Source organism: Neovison vison, chromosome 12 (assembly GCF_020171115.1).
Source record: "Neovison vison isolate M4711 chromosome 12, ASM_NN_V1, whole genome shotgun sequence".
NCBI classification, from domain to species: Eukaryota; Metazoa; Chordata; class Mammalia; order Carnivora; family Mustelidae; genus Neogale; species Neogale vison.
Window position 1 is genome coordinate 60,753,902 of NC_058102.1, and position 15,600 is coordinate 60,769,501.

Consider the following 15,600-nt stretch of genomic DNA (forward strand, 5'->3'; position numbering starts at 1 on the left):
CAAAAGAGCTGAGATTGGAGAGAAGTAAGCAAGAGAAAAGTAGATGTCCTTGGGAAGACTTTGGAGATCCAGACTGGGTAGGGCCTTGTGTGAAGGGCAGAGCCATTGGCGAGTTTTAAGCAGATAATGACCTGGTTTCATCAAGTTTGAAAGAATTCATCTCTCTGCTCTATGTAGACTAGATTGCAGAAGGAGCAAGGACACAAGTAGGGGAAACCAGACAGAAATTACTGCAATACCAGGGAGGAATGACGATGGCTTGGAAAAGGGTTACAGTGTGATTCTGGATATATTTTATAGATTCAGTAGTATATTCTGATTATTTCTATATGGAGAATGAGAAATAAGAGTTGTGTTTCCTCCAAGGTACTTTTGGCCTCGATAACTTTTGGCCTGAAAACTTGGAAGGGTTTGCATTTAGTCAAAGAACACTACAGGTGGAACAAATTTGGAGAGATCAAAAGATTCATTTCCAACATGTTAAGTCTAGGAATTCTATGAGACATTCAAGTGGAAAAATCAAATATCCAGATAGAAATAGTGGTCTTCCAGCCAAAGGAAAAGTTCAGACTGGATCATAAAGAGGAATTTAAAAACATCAGACTGGATTAAGTCAAGAACAGAAAGACAGAAGTAGCCCAAGGAAAGTCTCTGGAGAAATCCGTTTCAGAATTCTGGTGCCAAAGCAAGGAGTGAGGGCCCTCACCCACTGTTTTAAATATTATTTGAATATGAATATACACACATATGTGTATATATAATTTATATATATATTTATATAAAGTATATGTATATATGTTTGTATATATAATATTTTTATATGTATAATTAGGATTACATGTCAACATATTTACGGCAACTTGTATCTTATTTATTTTCCCTTAACTCAGTTGAATTTTTCTATTTTTGTAACAACCAAATGCAACATGTACAAAACTAGGCAAACATTGTCTACTACAGATCACTTTCTCCCAACTTGTGTGACACTATTAATAGCAGCATTGTAATATTTCAAAAAGCATAATTTTCTGAGGACTGCTTAATTGGAATAAAATAAACCAAATCCATTAGTGGAGGCTCAAAATATATAGGGATTTTAATGTATGTCAATAACGTGGGCAAAATAATGACTTGTATCAACAATGCAATATGTTAATTCTACTTAAAAATGTAGTAACTTACCATCTTTAAAACTACTCCCATCCAAGTGGTTAAAATACATTTTAAGAAGCAAAGTACAAACTCTTAGTTATCCAAAATTCTCAGCTGTACAGAATAAAATACTTTCAAGCATTATCCTGCCCCAGACTGCAGATTAAAATTTGCTAGTAACTTAAATAATAAAATTTAATTCAAATATTCACGGACACGTTCACATTTATTATTTCAACTGTTTAATTTTCCTCTGTGTGCATGTATTAATTAATTAATGTGCTGGCCTTCCTGTGTGATGACTTGCTTAGAAAGGTAGAATTATTAATAAAGAATATTTCTCTTGCTTTAGCATATTTAGGGCAAAGACCAAATGCTTGAAATATTTAAACTTATTTTAGCTTATGACAAGCCTAAAAAGAGCAGGAAATGTGTCCCAGATACACTATATAAGATAAAAATTGAGAAAGCAGTGACACAAAACCTGGGCAAGAAAGAAAAAATGCACACACACAAAAATAATTTTTAAAAGTCCAGTTTCTTTTAACACTGGGATAGCTAAAGAGAAAAAACATCCTCTTCCCTCCTTCTTCTCCATCTCATGATGATTAGTTGAGTAGAATCAAAACTTTAGAATAAACAAAAGGACATACAACCACTTGAAGAAAGGAAAAATTCTCTCTTAATTTAAAAACTGTTACTGTAATCCAAAAGAATCACATCTTTTGTTAAACAATACATTAGCAAAATGTTTAGGGGGAAAAACCATACTTTAATAGTGTATAATGAAATACTGATTTCTACATACTATCCTCATGAATTGAAATAATCCTTATTTGAAAAAGTAGTTTGAGGAAACTATATCTTCTGTTGTTCAAAATCTTAACGCTGTAAGAACATTCTTCTCCCTACAGATATGAACTAGGTCAGTTATCCATTAGACGTTGTAGGCACAGTAGGTCAAAGAAAATGTTATAGTATAATGTGAATATGTTATTATACCAACCCCATTATAAAATAGAATTTTGAATATGTGGTTTAATGGAAGAAGGGGTCCACAAAGGCAAAAGTTTTTAAGGCCTATGATATTCCTAAGGTGAACATGAACTCTGATTTGAACCATACAAACCAAGCCCCATATTTATTCTATTGCCAGATAGGGAGAAATTTCCTCCTCCCTTTTGCCAAAAGTAAAGCTAATTCCCTTTACCTTTTAGTTTCTAAGGTAAACAAAAGGAGGGGAAAGATTTTGAAATCATATTACTTAGATTTCTTCTCATTTAAAAAGATTTCATTCATTCTACTTTTGAAAGGCTTTTTGGTCAATAAATGCATGTCTACTACCTTGAAAATTGCAGAAACAGAGAAATATGTCCCCTCTGCGAAGACTATATTGCTCAGAAGCAATATGGAATCCGCAAAGATCAGGTGCTTTTGGATTCATATGTGATATCTCAATTGTGGTGATTTTAAGTGTGTAAGTTTTAGCAATTTCCATTAACATCTCTATTCCAGCTTTTGCCAGTATGTTAAAAAAAATGTCATGTTTTGTAACAGAATTGTTATGATATTTAACTGGCAACCCTTAATTCAAAGAGGCTTTTTCTTCAATATCCCCACAGCAGAAAATGTCACAGCTATTCACCGAACAGCTCAGAACAAAAGCTCTTAGCCTGATCCATGAACCCTTTCTCTCATATCCCATATTTAAACCAACATCAACTTCATTAGCTTGACTTGTCTAGCCAACAATATGTTTCCTCTAGACCATTATTATTAGCCTTCAAATAGTTCCTTCATTGTTAATGGTTTTTATTCTATAATCTGTATGCTACATAGTTGCCAGTTAATTTTTTAGAATGAAATAAAATCATAAGTCACCAATGCTTCCAACAGAATATACAGTATCACTAGTAAGTTATAGGCTTCAAAATATTCCATGATATGGCCTTTATCTCTCTGACTTCATATCCTAATTCTCTAGTTACAGTAGGTCTTTTAGACTTTTATTTAAATTTTTTTCTTTTAGAAAAGTTTTAGATGTACAGAAAAGGTGTGAAAATATCTAGACAGTTCCTATGTATTTTATACCCATTTCCTCTATTACTCACATTTTACATCAGTGTGGAATATTTGTCACAATTAATGAGCCAATACTGATAATATTACTATTAAATTCCATAATAAGATGTCCTTAGTTTTTACTTAACGTCCTTTTTTTTTTTTTTTTTTCCCCACTCCAGGTTATCATCTGGGATGCTACATTGTATTTAGTTGTTATGTCCCCTTAGGTACCTTCTGTATGATAGTTTCTTAGACTTACATGATTATGGTGGGTTTGAGGATTATTGGTAAGATATATTGTTGGACTGAAATTTTTCTGATACTTTTCTCATGAAAACTGGAGTTATGGATTTTAAGGCCACAGAGGGATCTTTTTACCCCCCCCAAAAAAAAAGTAAAACTAAACTGATTTTCTTTTTCTTTTTTTTTAAGATTTTATTTATTTATTGGTAAGAGAAAGAGACAGAGCACAAGCAGGGGGAGCAGCAGACAGAGGGAGAAGCAGGCTCCCTGCTGAGCAAGGAGCTGGATATGGGCCTAGATCCCAAGACCCTGGGATCAAGACCTAGCCAAACACAGCAGCTTTTTTTTTTTTTTTTAAAGATTTCATTTATTCATTTGACAGAGATCACAAGTAGTCAGTGAGGCAGGCAGAGAGAGAGAGGAAGGGAAGCAGGCTCCCGGCTGAGCAGAGAGCCCAATGTGGGGCTCGATCTCAGGACCCTGAGATCATGACCTGAGCCAAAGGCAGAGGCTTTAACCCACTGAGCCACCCAGGCGCTCCCAAACACAGCAGCTTAACCTAACTAACTGAATCACCCAGGTGTCCTTTTTTTTTTCTTTTTCTTTTTCCCCTAAACTAATTTTCTGGTAATACTTATGGCCAGTGCTTTATAACTTGAAACAGCAATATTATTACTATTATCAACATGCTCAGCAACTGTGTGTGTGTGTGCACATGGTAAAAACAAAACAAAACAAAACACAAAGATAGCATGTGATTCTTATCATATCACAATTCATCAACAAAACAAAGCAAAACACAAAGATAGCATGTGATTCTTATCATATCACAATTCTTCAACACAATTGATCACTGTTGATGCTACCATTAGTCACCTTGCTAAGGTTATATTGGTCAGTTTCCCCACTGCAATCTTACATTCCCCCCATTTCCATACTGCACTCTTGGAAAGGAAGTCATAATGTACATCCCACACTGAAGAGGTAAGGCGTTATGCTCTACTTCCTTGAATATGGAGTATCCACATAAATGACTTGGAATTCTTTTCACCCAGTATTTGTCTATTCTCATTCACTCATCCATCCATAATAGTATAGATTTATGGATATTTATATTTCAGGTTGTAATTCTGAACCATTTGATTATGTTGCTTATATCATTCCATCTTTGATGACTGGAGGCTCTTTGGTTGAGTGTCGTGTCCCTTTGACCCATTCCGTTTTTTTTTATAATTAAAAAAAAAGTTTTTTGTTAGCATATGTGTAACTTCTGGCACTATAAGATGTTCCAGGCTCATACTATGTATTCCCTGCTCCACTCATAGAATCAGCCATTTCTCCAAGAAGCCCGTAGTACTCCAATACCATCCTCTAGTAAGAGTACTATGGGGTTCTTAGAGGATGGTATTGGAAACCAAGATCTGGGTACTAGGTATGCTCATTGTTACCAGGGTGTCATTGTTTCTATGCCTTCTCAACTTACAACAATGCAATCTATGAACATGCTAACTCATGTTTGTACATTTATCTATACCTATTTCTCTATGTATCTCTATATAAATATTAAATGAGTTGATACTGTGTCTTCAACTCTAGTATTCTTTATTCTTGGGTGATTCCAGTCTTCTCCCTTTGCTTTTCTGTTAACTGCCATCTCAATAGTGAAAGTGGGATCAACCATACATCTTTCATTAACTTGTTTGATTCCAGTATACATGTATAGGGCTTCTAGAATTGTTACTCCATACCCCCATGAGAAACAACTTTATCAACTAAAGTGCTATATCCAGTTCATTTTGCCTTTAGTGCTATAGGCTATATTTGTTCCCAAAGTTACTTATGTCAGCACCCTTTTTTCCCAACACTTTCACAGAGGTTATTTCATATATTTTAAAAATGTTTTATCACAGTCCACATTCCATCCTGACATCCAGCTCCTAAATGATTTTTTAAATTTGCATACAATAAGATTCACTCCTTGTGCTGTAAAGTTATGTGGGTTTTGATAAAGGCATTGTGCTCTATCTATACCATTATAGTCACATACAGAATACATTCACCATCCTAAATTTCCTGTGCTTTACCTATTCAACCCATTCTCCTCCCCAAATTCTTGGCAACCACCTATCCGTTTCCCATCTCTATATTTCTGTTTCTGCTAGAATTTCATCCTTATTTTTGTTTATCTTGGTAGTTCATTTATTTTTATTGCTAAATAGTATGTCATTGTATAAATGTACCATAGTTTACCCATTTGCTGATGTATCCATTTATTTATTATAAGACCTCTTGATTGTTTCCACTTTGGGGCCATTATGAGCAAAGTCTCTATAAACATTCACATACAGGTTTTGGATGGAAATTAAGTTTTCAGTTCAATTGAGTAAAGTATACTCAGTGAGCACTGGGTCATATGATAAGACTTGGTTTAGTTTTGCAAAGAACTTCCAAGTAGTTTGCTAAGGTAGCTGTATCATTTTTCATTCCCACCAACTATGAAAGTCCCACGAAAAATAAAAGTTCTTATTATTCCACATCTCACAACTATTTGTTTTTACCAGTGTTTGGGATTTTAACCATTGAAATAAGTGTGTTATAATATTTCATTTTATATTAATTTACATTTTTTTCCTGATAACAAATAATGTTAAGTATCTTGTCACATGTTTATTTACTATCTTTACTTCTTCTTTGCTTAGGTGTCTGTTCAGATCTTTTGCCCATTTTTTAATTGTTGTTTATTATTGTTGAGTTTGGAGGTTTTTTTGTATATTTGTATTCTAGTTCTTTATCAGATACGTGTTTAGCAAAGATTTTTTTCCCCACTCTGTAGTTTAGGGTTTTTTCAATATTTTAACAGCTTTCTTTACATTTTAAGAGATGTTTTATTTTATTTGTTATTATTATGTTCAGTTAGCCAACATATAATACATCGTTTGTTTCAGATGTAGTGTTCAATGATTCATTAGTTGTGCATAACACCCAGTGCTCATCACAACACATCCCCTCCTTAATACCCATCACTCCATTCCCCCAATCACCTCCTTTCTATAACCCTCTGTTTGTTTCCCAGAGTCCAGAGTCTCTCATGGTTTTTCCTCCCTCTCTGATTTCTCAGCCATCAGAAAGGAAGAGACATTTTATTTTTTAAATCCAATTGAACTATTCATTTTTATTTTTTTTCAAAGATTTTATTTATTTATTTGACAGAGATCACAAGTAGGCAGAGAGGCTAGCAGAGAGAGGAGGAAGCAGGCTCCCTGATGAGCAGAGAGCCGGATGCGGGGTTTGATCCCAGGACCCTGAGATCATGACCTGAGCTGGAGGCAGAGGTTTTAACCCACTGAGCCACCCAGGCACCCCTGAACTATTCATTTTTAATTCAATAATTGTGCTGAGTTACCTGGGTGGCTCAGTGGGTTAAGCATCTGCCTTCAGCTCAAGTCATGATCCCAAGGTTCTGGGATTGAGCTCAGTACCAGGCTTCCTGCTCAGCAGAGAGCCTTCTTCTCCCTCCTCCTCTGCTCCTCCCCACTGCTTGTGCTTGTGCTGTATCTCAAATAAATAAATAAAATCTTAAAAAAAATTGTACTTTTTGTGTTGTATCAAAAACTCAGCATGAAAGCCACAGTCACGGTATGTTTTCCTATGTCTTCTGGAAGTTTTATAATTTTGCATTTTGTATTTCTATGATATTTTGTATTAAATATGTATAAGCAGTAAGGTCTGTGCCTAGGTTCAGAGTTGTTATTCTGTTGTATATTGACATCCAGTGTTCCAGCATCATTTTTGGTGTTCCAGACATTCTCAACTGAATTGCCTTAGCAACCTTAAAAAAATTAGTTCATTATATTTGTGTCCCTTATCTAGGCTCTCTACTCTGTTCCATTGATTTATGTCTTTATTCTTTTGCCAACACACAATCTTTCGTTTATGGTAGCTTTATAGTAGATTTTAAAAAATGGCTTATGTGAGCCGTCCAACTTGGTTCTTCATCTACAGTACTTTGTTGACTATTCTAAACTCTTTACCATTCCATACATATTTTAAAATTAGTGTTTTTATACTACAAAATAATTTATTGGGAGCTTAATTAGAATTGCATTGAATTTATGGATGGAGTCAGGAGGAATTGACATCTTAATAATATCGATACTACCAGTCTATAAAAATAGAATACCTTTTCATTTATTTAGATATTCTTGGATTTCTTTTATCAGAGTTTTTTTGTTTTGTTTTGTTTGAGTTTCAGCATAGAATTCCTGTTTATATTTTGTTAAATTTACATCTAAGTAGTTGTTCTGTGATGCTCAGAGACTAGGGGTTTACTATAAATGTTATTTTTAAAATTTCATAGCTCACTTATCCATTGGTTATATATATAAAAACAGTTGACTTTAATATATTGCTCTTGTGTTATGTACTAACCTTGCTATATAATTTCTTATCTTTTCCAGGAGTTTATTAATTTTAGTAGATTCTTTTATTTTTCTAATATATACATCTGGTGCTATGAATTCCCTTTAAGCATTGTTTCAAGGGGCTTTTTTGCGCATCTCAAATATTTTGATAAATGGTATTTTTGTTTTAAATTAGTTAGCTTAAAATGATTTTTTGAAATTTCTCTTGAGACTTCATTTTCAGATGGGTAATTTATGGAAATGTATTGCTAATTTCCAAATACTTGGGGATTATCGTGACTTTCTTTCAGCTAATTAATTTGTAGTTCAATTCTATTGTGTTGCAAGAACAACATTTTATATATATAATATATATACATGCTTAATTTGTATAAGTGTATTTTATGTCCTAGAATAAGGTCTATCTTGGTTAATATTTTAAATTAGCCTAAAGATTAGATAGTCTTCTATTATTAAATGTAGAGTTCTGTAAATGTTAATTATATCAAGTTTATTGATAGATCTGTTAAGGACATCTATAGTCCTACTGATTTCTGCTGAATGATTTATCAATTACTAAGAGAGAGGTGTTGAAGTTCCCAACAATGATAGTGGATTTCATGATCTGTTTTACTTTGTATGAGTTTTGCCTCATAATTTTAACACTCTTTTGTTTAGGTGCATTCATTTTTAGGGTTGTTCTATCTTCTTGGAAAATTGACCCCTTCATCATTAGGTAGTGAGTCCCTTTACTCCCCAAGAATCTTCTTTGTTCTGAAGTCTGAAATTAATAAAGCTACCCTGGCTTTCTTTTGATTAATGTTAATGTAGCATATTTCTCTTTATCACTTTACTTTTAAGCTATCTGAGTTTTTATATTTAAGGTGTTTTTTTGAGCCTAACATATTGGATCTTTTTTTTTTTTAAAGATTTTATTTATTTATTTGATAGAGAGAGAGGAAACACAAGCAGGGGGAGTGGGAGAGGGAGAAGCAGACTTCCGACTGAGTGGGGAGCCTGATGTGGGGCTTGATCCCAGGACCCCAGGATCATAATCTGAGCCAAAGGCAGACACTTAATGACTGAGCCACTCATGTGCCCCTTGTCTTTTTTTTTTTTTAAATCCAGTCTGACAATATCTTTATTTTCATTGGTGAATTTAGACCATTCACATTAATAATGGTTGTTGACATGTCTGAATACATGTTTAACATGCTTTTTACCTATTTTATAATTATTTGTTTTTTGGTTCTTTTTCCCACTAATTTTCTGCCTTTTTTGGCTTTAATTGAACCTTTTATATTATTTATTCTGCTCTTCGACTAGAAGAGTTACAGGGTATTTCTTTGTACATTATACTTCTTTGTAAAGTGTTTTTAATTCTTTTGTAAAATATTTTTAATGTATGCTTGAATAGTGTAGATGTTAAACCATAAGGCGTCTCTGCATTAATTTAAATGATTGTGTTTTATTTGTGTTAAAATTTAACTTAAGGTCATGGATTCCAAAAACACAATTCTGAAAGACTAGCAAAATAAGTCAGGTATTTGGGAACCAGGAAACAAACTATAAGATATGTGGTAATTTCAGACAGCCTGAAGAAGTATTTTTCCCTTATTGATCCACCTACCCTTGCTTTCATCCCCTAATATTAACTTTCTTGACCTAAACTGAATGTCCACAATTCTTAAAACAAATCTTACAGAGTAATTGTGATGAGGAAACTTGATATAGTCTATTACATGAGTGGGCTGTTCAAGCCAGAAGTGCAGCATCTGCATTTTCTAAAAACTCAATAAAACACGAGTTATGAAAGGACACAGGATACCCAAGAGGTATCTGTGAGAACGTCTCAGAATTGTATTGATAACATTTATTTTTAAGTTTGAGCTCTGAGGAGAATTTAAATATCATATGTATTTATATATATGCCTATATCCTAAGTTTGCATGCGTGCGTGCACGCACACACACACACACACACACACACGACAAAAACAACAATGACAACAAAAAACAAACCAAACCAGATCTCGCTGGTCCATGCTCACTCTATGTGTCTTTGTTTGTACAACTGTGTGTATGTGTGTGTGTTGGGGAATAGAGATATGTGTAAAGAAATAGGGCTGGTCTTAATGAGAGAGAAATTAGAAATATAACTGACACTTGAACAAGACAAGGGTTAGGGCACTGACTCCCTGTGCAGCTGAAAATCGGGGTATAACTTTTGACACTTCCCAAAATTTAACAGGTATTGGCTGGGAGATTTGCCCACAATATAATCAATTGGTTAACACATATTCTGTATGTTATCTGTGTATTATATAATGTATTCTTACAATAAAATAAGCTAGAAAAAAGGAAGAAAAAATACATTTACAGTACTGTAGTGTATTTATTGAAAAAAAATCCACATATATGTGAACCCATGCAGCTCAAACCCGTGTTGTTTGTGGATTCAACTGCATAGAATTCAAATATCAAGAATATGTCAATCACACTTTCCTCCTTCGTAATCATCTTTCAACCCCAAATCTCACAAACCCATGGACTTTTACTTTGGATTCTAAATGTACTCAAGAGTATTACTCCCGTGAAATAAGAATGCTCTCTAACTTCAGCTTTCAAATAGATAAGAAAGAATGGGGGCAGTTATCTATACAGTACATTTCAGTTGTGAAAGTTACTTTTCTATGATTCCTTCAGTTCTTTATTTAAGTCTCCAATATGGAAAATATTTCATCTAAATATATGATAACCCTCAAGCTAAACATTGTGTTTAAATATACCTCCACGTGCTTTTTATGTGACATTATTATCAGGTAAAAAGTATGAAAAATATATTTACTGAAATATTTACAAACTTCAAAAAACACATCCCAGATTTTTAATTGCACATCTTCTGATTTTTATTGACTACATTTTAAAAAATGAAATATCTTTCTTCTTTTCTTTTTGGTTAAATAATGTAGGAAGACAGATCATTAGAAGAAAATCAGAAAATATTGAATGTATAAAAACTGAAAGTACTTTTATAAATCTAGAATATGTATGTAAGTATATATGTATGTATTGATACATCTATGTATATATACCTTATAAACATCTGTACTATAAATTCACTTATACATTCATATATGCATATATGCATGAATATATTCATATGTATGTATATGCTTTACATATACATATATTATAAAATAGATATTACAAAAACTAAATCATATTGTTTTTCCACTGGTCTCCTTAATGATGTTTGAACACTTTTCTAGGACTGTAATTATAGGCTCTGCATCATCATTTCTAAGGGCTACATGGTATTTTACTAAGTGGTCATACTGTTTCTTTAGACACAGTCCCCTGTAGTTAGGCATTTAGGTTTTAGATGGTTGTTTCCTATTAAAAAAAAAATCTCTGTGGTGAATATTTTAGTAATTGTATATCCTATAGCCATATGATTATTTCCTCAGCATAAACTATAAGAAGTAGAGTTTTTGGATCTCATGGTATGTTTGTTTTTAATACTTAAAGATGGTACCAATATTACTCAAAGGTACAGATTATTCAATTTCAATTGTACTCAATTTATTGTGCAAATATATATTTATTAAAACTTGTTGGATTTACTTGTTTATTTTTAAGTTTTTATTTAAATTCTAGTAAAAATTGTTCAATTTAAAAATTTCTCAATTTGAATTTTCAACCGAATTTGGACATAGGAATCTATTTTGTAGAAGATAATAAACTGTAGAATCCCAATTTTTAAAAAGCATATAAATAGCCAAAATCCCAAATAGCATTTATAAAATATATTTGACCTTATATCAAGCTATAAAGAGTGACATCCTATAGAGCCTCTCAAACACTGCATTTGCCACAACAGTGTCACTTTGGGTAGTGGCTGTTGAATTGTCCTCTCTGCTCACTAGCTCAGTGGTTTTCCATCTCACAGCCTGGAAGCAAAACCTATCAATCTTAGGTCTCAGTAAAGTTTTAGCTTGCTAACTCTCATAGGTCTTCTGGATTATTCTAATAGCCATAAAAATTAAGTCTGAAAATGCCACAATCTACAATATTTACACGTTTTGTTTCTACAATATTTACATTTTGTTTCTCTTAAACTTATCCTATTTAAAATGGACAGATGTATTCTTATTCTAATTAAACCATCATTTAAGTATTAGAAAAATTATTTTTAACTTGGGAATAATTATTTTCTAGAAGACGTAAATGCAAAGATTCTCAAATTCCTAAGACAAAAAAAAAAAAAAGAAAAGAAAAAGGAGACATTTCGGATGTAAACCTGAATCTTGCAATACCTGAAAATATGAAATGTTAAAAAAATGATTGTAAAAAAAACTTTTCTGACATCAAGGACTTTTAATAAGCAATAACATTTTTTCTAATTGAATTCCTTTTCTAAAACTTCAACATCTTGAAACATAAAAAACAGGACTACACTTTATAAAGGTTACATTTGTTTTCACATCTGGAAAAGAATTAAATCAATAGGCATATTTGGAAGAACAAAAATTGGATACTATATTCCACTGGGTGAAGAAAAAGGAGATACCGCAAGGTAAAAGTAGATGTTAACAGACTAATGATCATTTTTTAATAACAGAGGGACCTTTCTGTGGAAAAAAAAAAAAAGCCAATATATTTTTTTCATTGCTGTCTTCTCTTTCAGCTAACCTTTGAATGAGAGAAACTTCTGCTGATGTCAAATGACCACAAGGATATTAACAACTGGACTTGGAGCCTGTCGGCCGCTGTTGGGTATGTCTCCTTCACCAAGCTGGCTTTCTTCACTACTGCCACTGACCTTGCAAACAGCTCCGACAAAGGTCGGAATGGATTCATTGATCAGCTAGACCAAGCATATGACAGTCTGTGCCTTAATTGAATCCCAAAAGGGGGCAGACTGGGTTTTTATTACAGAGGCCAGCCGATAGCACTCATTAAAAGCTCCACAGACTGTGTGGTTTACTAATTAGTTTATTATACAGACACCTTGACGATGGGCAAAGTTGTCATTTTGCCCTTTATCGCACAGGGGATGTTGTTAAAAGTTTAATCAGCTAACACTGACCAAGTTAGCTTGGCAGGCTGTGGATGGTCATTACTGAGGTCACCCCTGCTGTAGCAATTCTGACAGGGTCACAGCATGAACTTACAATAAAGAGAGTGTTACATAAGGTAAGAGCACACCTGAAAGGGACCCCAGAAAAGAGATGTGCTCTGCGGGGAGTAGGAAGCAGATGGGCTGTTAGGACAAGTGAATCCTTTTAAAGTTTATCTTTGCCTGCCCTGTTTAACATATGCTTTCTGAAAAGATGGGGCATACAACAATCACTTTGATATGTTCATCAGAAATAAGATCAGTAACAGGTTTTTTGGGCCAAATATAGGGGTACCTGATTAAAAATTATTTTCCCGTGTTTTACCTAAGCTTTACGTAGTTCCAGGGGAGTAAGCAAGATATTTTATACTGTTTAAACCGGCCCTCCTTGTAACAGAAAAACGTTTTAAAAAGCTCTTTTAGAGACTAGCATTATTATTATTTCTACTCAGAAAATCATTTCGAGTACTGCCCAATTCTATAAAATTCCCAAATTTACCAACTTTGTCTCATTTCTTTCAAAGGTTCTAATCATTTTAATGAGTTGATTTCTAGAGTGTATAACATCTAAGGAAATTTTTCTTTGTGTGTCTAAGCAATATATACAGTGAGTGAAATATACATAAATCCACTTCATAAATTTGCTAAAGACTCAGTAGGTGAATATAATATATGTTTCGTTACAAATTATTGATAAATTCAAAATATAGGCAATGTATGAATAAATGTATAAAATAATCTCTTTATGTCCATTTTGACTGCCATAACGATCCTATTCTGTGTTCTCAGTAGAATTGTTAATGGAATCAATCTAATTCAATTGTTAAGATAGCCCCCATAATATTTTCAAACCACAATTTTGACTTTCTGTACATAGCCTTCATGGGATTGTACTTTGCAAAGCAGTTATTTATGCATTTTAATAGTGAATTTCATTCAGCTCTATGGGTGATCTAACCAATGCAGATAACCAGTTTAGGAAGTGGTATTTACATGTTCTCTGTCTTTTCCTAGGAAAGTCAAATCTCTAGAGATCTTCATGTAACTGAATCTTAGACCCATACATAGTTTATATAATATAATAGAATAGAATAGTTTATATAGTTTATATAATATAATATATAATAATAATATAACATATAATATATATTATTATTATAACATATAATAATATATATAATATATTAAATATATATTATATAATAAATATAATATAATAGTTTATATAGTTTATATAATATACAAATTGTGCTGATCCAGACCTGGTCCTTTGAAGTTAAAGATTTTACCTGCATATACTCTTATTTTTTTCCAGGATCAGTTATCATATCTACAACATTATCTGAAGGCTTCATGATAGTAAATCCATATTGCTAAACAAGATAAGAATGTGTTCAAACTACACGTTTACTTTTGATACAACAAACTTTTATTTTGAGTATGTCATAAGAAATAATGGTTAATACTGGAAGACATCTACCCTGGAGATTATGATATAATTTAATAGATATGTGATCACATTGAAGGAGGCTTTATGAAGAGAAATGCAGAAAATATTGCCCTCAAACTGCAGAAGGAATTTTAGTAAGCACTGCATATTATCCAGCTTGGAACTGATCCAGGAATCTAGGTCTAGCATTTAAGCTAACTATAGGGTTTGTAAAAGGAGGCATCTTCAGGGGTTCACACTTCTTGGTAGTCCCAAGGAAGCTTTCCACAGAGACAGATTGCTCTGTCAAGCCCACACAGGCAAATGCTTCATCATTAACTCACTTTGGAACAAAAAATAAACTGTTTTAACAGTGGAATTAAATGAATCCTGTTATTGTGTATGTTTTCCCCCAGAGGCCATGAAAGAAACTGATAAACTTTTATTAAGAAATCTGAAACCTCATCTTTTCAAGCATCTGAACAGCAGCACGTTAGTTTCAATACTTCTAAGACTTTATGCTATATAAAAGTTTGATAAATTTAACTATTAAAGATAAAAGCTTTTGTACATCACAAGACTACTTAAGGAAAGTGAAAAGTCACATTATAGACCATGAAAAGATATTTGCAATACACAAAAACTTACAAAGGCTCAATATCAATTATGTATGAAAAATGCCTATAAGTCATCAAGGTAAGGAAAAATACAAGTGGAAGAGGGAACAGAAGGCAATGAAAATGCATTTGGTGGAAGCAAGAAGACATGGGACCAAATACACACATATATATGCACGTGTGTGCGTGCGCACGCACACACACACAATATAAAACTGTATCTACATGTATACACACACACATATATATATGTAAAATTGTATTTATTTATATATATATACACACACACATTACACATATAAAATATCTTGAGACATATTTATAATCAGGGAACTACAAGTGAAGACAATAATGACATGCTCCATTTTATATACATATTGATTGGCAAAAAATTTAACTTCTGGTAACACCAAAGCTAAAAGAAAATACGGATAAATACAATCTTATATATTAATAATACTTTTGAAAATAGCTTGGCATTATATAGAATTGAATGTTCAAGCCGGCAACCATTCTCCTAGGTACAAATCACATGGAACTTTTAACAGGAGACGTGCACGAGATTGTTCACATC